General features: G+C 40.6%; 1 long non-coding RNA gene across 1 annotated transcript; it reads right to left on the bottom strand.

Moving 5' to 3' along the window:
- Positions 1 to 968: 968 nt before the first annotated feature.
- LOC145459303 (uncharacterized) lies at positions 969 to 2,244 on the bottom strand. The gene is made up of 2 exons (XR_013921342.1): positions 2,143 to 2,244; positions 969 to 2,079 (listed from the first exon to the last, which is right to left on the bottom strand). It is a non-coding gene; the product is annotated as an uncharacterized LOC145459303 (long non-coding RNA).
- Positions 2,245 to 8,334: the final 6,090 nt, after the last annotated feature.

Genomic DNA, 8,334 nt, shown 5'->3' with positions numbered 1-8,334 from the left:
GCTCCTCTTCCCCCGCCGTTCTTACGGCGACAAAAAGGCCCTGATAAAGAACCGACAAAAGGAAGCACTCACAAGGAATGGAAAGAACTGGTAGAAAGGGCCGCGGCTTCAAAAAGATCAACATCTCTTTTTTGACTTTTTTGAAAGTGTCCTCGGAGGACGCCCCTTTGTCCTCTTTTTTGAGATTTTGTCTTCTTTTTTGAAAATTTAGGTCAGATTTAGAGCAAGTTGCGAGTGATATGCCGCAAATTAGCACAGAAGTGAAGCTTCGGCGGGTATTTCGGAGTGAAAAACGGTGAATTTAGCTCTGAGTGAAAAGATGACCTTTTTTTTAGTCATCCACCTGGCAATGTGGAGAGAAAAACGGTATTTTTAGCTACGAGCGGAAAAGATGGCCTTTTTTTAGTCAGCCGATCACAAAGTGGGAAAAATAAACCGTTTTTTTTTGAGAATTCTACTCCGGTTTTGCAAGTTGCAAATTACTGAAAAAGTGTCCTCTATTAGATTTCCAAAATATGGTAAGCCTATATTACAACCTCTTGCATTTGGGAAATGAAATAGTCTTTATCTGCTTCGTGATAGTTCATTTTAGGAAAGACATAGTTTGATATAGGCCTACTTAACAACATTTGATGCTTTTATTATTTGTGTTTGGTGTAGCAGAGTTATTGGTTAGTGATAAATATTGTTTACTTTCAACGATGCATGAACTTTCTCGCTCCCGCTTCAATATTAGATCTCGTCATAATAAACCGGAATATCACTCTACTGGATTTGATGATTGTATCACTACCCCAGCAAACACAAAACATATTAAAAATATTTTTAATATATCTTTCACGAGTTCAAAATATATCCTACAATTATGTACGAAAGATATACATTTGTCGACAGAAATGGATATATATAAGACATATTTCCAAGATATATATAAGATATCCTGGCGGACAACCTTTATGTCACCCGCAATAATATAGCTTGGCTGGAATTCTTGTGAGGAGAGGGAATCGCAACCGCGGGTGAAGGAATGCATGTAACGGCAGAGTCGTCATACATGTTTATACCAAGGTAATCGCACGAATCACGAAACAACATTAATCGCTAACTAACATATCACTCACCAATTTGTATAAATTGCTCGAATCAATATATACAGCAGTCTGAGTATATAATAGCATTTACGGTGAGTGCGTAGTGCCACCACCATTGTGTCAATGAAAAATGACAGAGTTCTTCGTATTTTTGTTCTGGTGCAAATGCAACCTACATTTGACATATTTCAAGTGTGACAAGTGACCAGCATGGTACCACCAAATACCCATATCCGGGATCGGCTTTTTCCGTAGTACGTCTGATTCCGACAGATCTAATTCACAGACCCGCTGGGCTCAGGCACTTTTGGACCTCAAATCTATTTACAATGCAGCCGCGGACTGGATGCGGATTCTGCTTAACCAGTCGAATTTTAGCTCGGTTTTTCTGTTATAAATATAACATGATTTTGGCGGGAGTTTTTCGGACACAGAATACAAAATTCACCAGCCGGATTTTTCGGACTTTCAAATTGCCACATGAAGCCGGGTGGATTCGGATTCCAAAATATGGGGTTAGAATCCGACTGCGTATTAATACCAAACACACTAATAGTCATATTCGTTGGAGGCTTTGTTAAACGCTCAGCACCGAATGTGACGGAGCGCAATGATGCGGGCTAATATGATACTGAAGTTTGACCTGCAAAATCGCACGAAATAGCGTGACACTAGGAGATTCGGTAGTGACACTTATGGTGACTCTAAATCACCATAAGAGTAAAAATTCAATATAATCTACATGTACCTTTATAAACGCCACTTTACCATAGTAGGAAACAATATTTGAATTTGATTTTCCTCACAAATATATTTTCAGCATTCGAAAAATTTGGCCAACAAAAATTCGTGCTTCAGCACAAGGTATGCACAAGATATGATTTGGACATAACTGGCCAAGAAAAAGATATATTCAAGTTGTGCTTTAGCACAAGGTATGCACAAGATACGATTTGGACATGACTGGATAAGAAAAATATATATTTAACTAGTGCTTCAGCACAAGGTCTGCACGAGACATGATTTGGACATGACTGGCCAAGAAAAATACATATTTAAGTTGTGTTTCAGCACAAGGTATGCACAAGATATGATTTGAACATGACTGGACAAGAAACGGATATCCTGACATGTTCAAAAGATATCTCGTGTTTGCTGGGACCTAGACGCAAGTTTTGTCTATATTTACTTACCAGATACATATAAACTCCCAATATATAGGTAGCCATCACAACGGCAGGAACGGTTTTGCTCATAAAAAATGCATTAAATGCCACATTGCATTCAGCAGTATTTCACATTGCGGTGACGCAATCTTGACCACAAAAAGACGCCAATATATTTGCTAGAAGTTTTGCATACTATTATTTCCATGTGCACTGCACGAAATGTATATATTATAAAATAACATTGTTTGTTCCCAGCGCAAGCCAACTATTGGCCTTGTACTTGGGCATACCATCTGTGATTTTTCTTCAGATGACAGCAGCCATCTGCAGCAGTCACCAAATATAGAAAATACTTTTTAAGTGTTATAAGGTCATCCCTTGCCGTGTAGGGGCACTTTTACTTCTAACCAGCTAAGCTAGTGCAGCCGTTTCGTCACTCATCTAACACTGTTAAAGAGAATTACTGTTCCCTGGATACTCAGACTGCACCGATTGGAGCGGATATATTAGGCCTATATATTCTAGGCTTACCATACGTCCTCTTTTAAGAGGATTTGTCCTCTTTTTTGACTTATTTGAAAGTGTCCTCGGAGGACGCCCTTTTGTCCTCTTTTATGAGATTTTGTCCTCTTTTTTAAGATTTAGGGCAGATTTAGTGCAAATTGCGAGTGATATGCCTCATATTAGTACAGAAGTGAAGCTCCGAAACGGTGATTTTGAGCTCTGAGCGGAAAAGAAGACCTTTTTTTTATTTTTTATTTTTTAGTCAACCGATCGCAAAGTGGGAAAAATTAACCGGTTTCTGAGAATTTCACTCCGGTTTTGCAAGTTGCAACTTTCTGAAAAAGTGTCCTCTTTTTTGATTTCCAAAATATGGTAAGCCTAATATATTCACCAAAACACACATGGCACAATCCCAAGCGCAGCGCAACCTCGTACAAGAACGCCTTTCTTCTCTTGCTGCATGCCAGAGTGGTCTTGCCGCGCGGAGGTCATAGGTCAGGCGGTTACACTAGACTAGGATATCAAAAGACAACAGATAAAGACGACGTTTGATTTGGTATCCAATGTAAACAATGAATCACTAGGACGAGCTTTTGGCGTCCCTAAGTGTATGAATGTCTCCCATTCCCTTCGCGCCTGTTTTGTTTCCATTCGGATCAGATTGCTGAGCCCGCAGTTGTGATTTGTCATTGCTATTCTTATAATTTCTGTGCTCGTATTGTTCCAATAATGTCTAAGGTTTGTCATTGCTGTTATATAATGTATCTGGTCTGTCACTGTTGTTCTAATAATCTGTGTTTTGCCATTTGCCTTCGGTCTTAGATGCAATACCTCCCAATGGAGATGAACTTCATTTACATTGTTTCAAAGTAATGGTGCTGTCTCAATGTGCTAGCCTTGCTAGTTCCTTCCTATGCTTGCCAGTACAATTTTCGATTCATTTTTCTTTCTTTCTGTTTCAGAGATACAACTAGTGATATTCTAGTGCAGAACTATTCTCAGTGGAGGTGTACATTTGGGATTCTTCGACAGTGTTGTTTAATAGCCTACCTCTACCGATATGGATGTTTCGGATAATTGACGAGATTCTTCGGATTCTGGGGTTGGGTTCTTCGGAGTCGGACGGATATTTCCTCAGAGGCTAACGCTGTCGGACGGATTCGGATTCTCAAAAATCATCACTCCGCTCATCACTGACAAGCGTGATCGATCAAACGTCGGCGAGCCGAACGATGTGATAATCAGTCCTATACACGGTAGAGGCTTCGGCGGTTACTGAGCGATCTTTTGATTCATTATCACGTATTTCATAGTGATCTGGGATCCATACAAACGATTTGTAGCCTATCGACTACTCGGGACCTATCATCTGGAATGCATTACCATCACATATCCGTGAATTGCCTTATAATAGATTCAAAAAAGCCCTACTTGATCACCTCTTGTCGTTACACTAACACTGTTGCCCTACCCCGCCCAGACATTGCTTCATTGATCATTTGCTACCATTGTTGAATTTTTTTTCTATTTTCCTTTCCTAACTAAACACTTTTTTACAGCCAGACTGTTCTGAGTCAAGTGTACCTGTTTGATGCTGGTGTGATCAGACTAGATGACCTTCACGGTCTTATCGATCATTCCTATCTAATACCGAATACTGTGCACGCATATTTTCTGTACCACCATCACTGCCGGTTGTTATGTATTTTGGTTCGATGAAAAATAAAGACTCTCTCTCTCTCTCTCTCTTTGTCTTTCTGTGCCTCATGATTCGACTCAATAATTACATTCACCAGTAAAGTGTGAAAGGGCCTGGAATGTTTGATAACATTCAAGGCTCTTATGTACTCGCTATTTATTGCAACTGTCGTGAAATAATTCTATTGTAGTCACAGTAAGGCATTGTAAATAGCAATAAGCTCCAATTGAGAAGTACGCCTTCCTAAGATGCGTCTACTACCACCACTATCCGAAAGCCCGATTGCGACATATCAAACGTCAGTCGTTTTACTTGAATATGGCAACTACTGGTGTATAATGCATGAATTTCATGATCTAAAATGGGCTAAAATGTTCGGATGAGATGGGAAATGTGAGCGAATAGACTGAACATTTGAAACAGTGCGAAACATCCGATACTATTGTAAAGATACTTATCACAAATATGAATGATGGTTTGATTTTATCACTATGCTCCCTTATTATCTATAAGACCAGACCAGGGGGTATAATTCATACCATATAGGCGCCGAGTTACGGGTTGGCGGGGTGGCGCTGCCACCCCATGACACACTTTCGGGGTGGCGGCCACCCCATACAATTAGATTAAACGCCCGCCGTCTGCGATTCCAAATCATCAGCGCTGTCAATTAGCGAGTCCGTGATAGCACGTAAATGCCAACTATTTACCGTCAACAGATACGCGCGCTTGGGCTGAGAAACATCTCTCTCGACCAGCAAATCGAATTCACGTTCTCCTTCTCTTCATTAAATTGTGTTTGCGCCCATATTCGTTTACAAAATAAGAGTTAATTCCGTGATAGTCTCTTTAATTGGACGCTTGGAGCGCGAAATAGGACAGTGTGTTTGTGTATGCCTGCGAATTGAAAGTCATTCCTGCGCAAAGTGCGCATATTCATTACTCTAACAAGGCTTTGCCAACTTTTATCGGGAAATGCAACAATGCAGCTCAAGCGTTGTTACAATGAGCCAACAATTTTCGTGGTGTCAGACTTGGAACCCCATTGTACTGTACGCAAGTTGAAGAATTACTGATTAGATGCGTGCTTTCTCGTTTGCTATCATCTGCAGGCTACTCATTCTTGTCTGCTTTATACAGTTACATTCGTATTTCCTCGGTGTCACTTGTCAGTGTTTGATTTGTTATTAATAATTCGCACTGCGCAGTGCACAGCGTTGAATTACGTTGTGAAATATTGATGCAACACGAGACTCTCGGTGGCGCAAATTCTGAATTTATTCGATTAGTTTGAACGGGAACCTTTTATGTTCCAATAAACGTCATTGCTCTGTCGAGCGCAACCATATCGCGGATCGAATTTCAAACCTTTGGAATATGCATCTCTATTGATAAGGAGGCGGTATGCGCACATATTGCTCTTACTGAAATAGCACGTGGATAATTAAAAGCGCACTATTTTACGATTAATTTCGAAAGGCTAATGATATAAACCAGCGCGTTGTCTGCATGAAAACCCCAGATGCGTAGCCAGGGACTTTCTCATTTTAACTAGAAATCCCGTCCTTTCGAAATGCCAATTCACTAATTCGTATTATCGATGCTGCGTACTGCAAATTAGCAAGAATCATTTGTATGCGAAATGGATCATCGATTTCTCATGTGCAGTTGTGCACTATCGTCGGTGGTTTGATATAGCACGTCCGCATGCAGGCCTGCTACCATCCGCAAGAACACTTTCGCCAAACAGTAGCAATCTCTTAGTGCAGTGGTCGGGAACCTATGGCTCCCGAGCCATATATGGCTCTTTGGGGTATAAGATATGGCTCTTTGCCAAATCCTTATTTTTGTACTTAATTGATCAATATTGCAGCGACTTGTTGGCAAATTTTCATCACGGCCAGAATTTATTCTCGTGTCTTTGAGAGGTAAAGAGTGACTAAAGACAATGACATCTTCAGGTTTAGGGGCTGGGACCTCCTCTTTTTCAAAACCATCAAATTTAATTTATTGTCACGCCGGTGGCCAACATCACTCACGAATTCCATACACCCGACTCGAAATCTTGAATTGTGCGATACGTTGATTAATCAAAGAGCAATGCAGACATGGCGACGCTCATTTCAAAACGCAGTTTTCAAATACGCATTGTCTTCCTGATCTACGGCGCGAAATGAACTGTTGTGGATGTGACAATTACAAACTCGAATTACAAACAAGTCATAAGCCTATCTATCCACGTTCTTGATTGGTAATTATATAGCTCTGTGTAGTAGGCGATAAAATGTAGGGTAGGCGTGTAGCTCAACGTTATGTTACCGCGGAATACCGAGAATTGAGAAGTCGATAAGTAGCCTATTTAGATTTTCGGATTCATTGTGACAGTCACATTCGATTAATATCATTTATAATAAATTCTAAGCTACTTACTATGAATTGCGTTATCGATGGTGAGGCTTGGCCCGTCTGTGCCTTAGCTCTCCTATTTTCGAACAATAAATACCAGTTTTTACAGAATAAATATGTCGCACACGAGGAATCCAATGTAATGAGCTCGAATTAGTAGTTAGTACTACCACGACGTCACGAATTGTCAATTGGGAAGTAACAATTGATTTGCATGTATGGCTCTTTGGGAGTCGAGATGGGAAAAATAGCGCCAATATGGCTCTTCGGACAAAAAAGGTTCCCGACCACTGTCCTAGTGTAATATTGTTTGAGTTCAGTTCATTCATATTTTTAATTAAAGCTGATGCACGCGTCTGAACAAGTGTGGTCGTTGCCATTGCCGTATTTAGGTATGAGTAGCGCACGCTGTAATTGCAATTATTACAGGTTTGCGGCATGTCTGCAATTTCGTTATCAGCGCAACCTTGCCGGCCGATTGTACAGTCCGATAAAATTGATCACTACTATGTAGTTTACAAAGCCTACTGGTGCTGATTTCATGTACAAATTCGACCTCATCGTTAGAAACGTAAATTTCATCACTCGCTCTGAGAATCACCATCTCCTATTGCGATTTGACGAACAAATATATACGTTCACCTTCTACAAATTAAACTGCATTAATTGCATCCACAGGCGCTGAACTCAGGTATGCTAGGTATATGCCGCGCATACCTAGGAATTTTTTGGGGTATGCGGCATGTGCCGTGCACGTTGCGCCGTGCCCGTAACGAATTAAACTATGCACATTTACAAGTCACAGTGTGCGTTAAACCGGGAATACTACAGTATCACGCAGACATCAAGAATGAATTTACGAAACAGATGATTACAAATTGGAAACCGCGTATCAAATCGATAATTTGCCTCCAACATAAAATACCGCGGGGTTCTGACATCGCATTGAAGAACTCGCACCGCGACAATTGTTCGCTGAGTGTGACGGCGTTTTGGGCTACTCTTCTGCCATCCCCTATTCACGCTCGAAAATCCTTACTGGAGTGAATGACGATCATGCGCAGTAATGAATTCCAATTCGCATGCATAATTGCATACTTAATAACACTGTTCAATTTCGCGGCCCGATTAAAGAACTATCACGAAAGAACGAGTATTTGCTCAATTGATTCATAGCAACGATGAGATGGAATTTCCCGGCTCGTGCTCGTCATATCGACATGTGCAACGAAATCACGTTTTTATTCTCTCTCAATTTCGCGTAATACATAGTGATCATTATTTTCGAACCGTATACAATTGGCCAACAAGGTTGTGTTGACGATGAAATTGCGGGTATGCTGAACAGTGAACACCCACAATATTCACACAAATATCTAGCATACCGAGGTTTGGCGCTCATGTATAAAGATTGAACATTGAACATATGACTGCTCTGCTGTTAAATCCCCAGATCTCAAAAGAT

The sequence above is a fragment of the Botryllus schlosseri genome, chromosome 16 (assembly GCF_051294905.1).
Source record: "Botryllus schlosseri isolate E-star chromosome 16, Bs_hap1, whole genome shotgun sequence".
Classification (NCBI taxonomy): domain Eukaryota; kingdom Metazoa; phylum Chordata; class Ascidiacea; order Stolidobranchia; family Styelidae; genus Botryllus; species Botryllus schlosseri.
Note: the sequence above shows the minus strand (reverse complement) of the source record. Positions and strands in the feature narration are given on the sequence as shown.